Here is a 1,163-nt window from a genome sequence, read left to right on the forward strand (position 1 = left end):
CTCTCTCTCTCTCTCTCTCGTGCGCTCTCTCTATCTCTCGCTCTGTCTCTCTCTCTCTGTGTCTCCCCCCCTCTCTCTCTCTCTCTCGCGACTCAGGCACCTCACTCACAAGGCCCGACATATTGACAGTGTACACATTGTAGCGTAATTTGCATGACGCGGCGTCACCCGATGATGACGTAATGCGTTCGGCAATATTCGGCAATTGTCGGTAATTAAGACTGCGTGGGAAACTGTTGCGCTACGCTGTGTGAAAGATCGACACATTATGCAGTCCTAGCGAACTCCCATCCCCACCGCTATTTATAGATGCTTAGAAATAGAGCTTGGTAGAGTAGATATAGTGGTTTGGTTGCTTATACTCACTCGCCCAATGCAAATTCGGTAGCCGACACAGAAATGGTCCAGATTTCGCCCAAGATTTCTGCCATGAGTTTTAATTAGTTAATTAATAAACGCGTTGATTCGGCACCCGTTGTTTAGAAACCTGTGTGAATGAGTATTTTGACTATCGTAAGACTGAAATGTCGAAATTTTTAGCACGGTATTTCACTTAAAACGTTCTGACATACACACGGAAACAGAATTATTCCAAACATTAGTCATAGCGTTAACTTTTCTTCGTTACAGATCATTGATAGAAACATCGTAAAGTGACGAGTTTCTCGTACGTATGGCGGTCCGATCTGCGAGAAAAAGTTCATGTCAAGACTAATGTTAAAACGAAGTTTGTTTCTGTCAACGAAGCCTGGGTCTTATCCTCCTCTACTCCCGCTAACTCTAGCTTCTATCTCTTCTAACTCTTTAACCCCGCCAACACACTTGCATCGTCTAGGCATGTTCTTTTTTCAAGTACGTACGGTGGTCCGGTCTACGAGAAAAGGTTCACGCTAAGAATAACGTTAAAACTCTGTGTTGAAAATAATGTTAAGAATAATCTCTCTCTCTCTCTACACCAGCTAACTCTAACTTCTAACTCTTCTAACTCTTTCACCCCGCATTTGCATCTACTAGGCATCCCGCGTGGTGTCTCGCTGCTGTCGCCATCGCTAAGCCTCCCCCGTCTGCTCCCAGCGTGTCAACCCCACACTAATCCCCCTCCTGCAGTGAATGCACTGATCAGGCCTGTCAACTACCACGACAGATGTTTGCCTTACCAGCAG

The sequence above is a fragment of the Priapulus caudatus genome, unplaced genomic scaffold (genome assembly GCF_000485595.1).
Source record: "Priapulus caudatus unplaced genomic scaffold, Priapulus_caudatus-5.0.1 Scaffold1616, whole genome shotgun sequence".
NCBI lineage: Eukaryota > Metazoa > Priapulida > Priapulimorpha > Priapulimorphida > Priapulidae > Priapulus > Priapulus caudatus.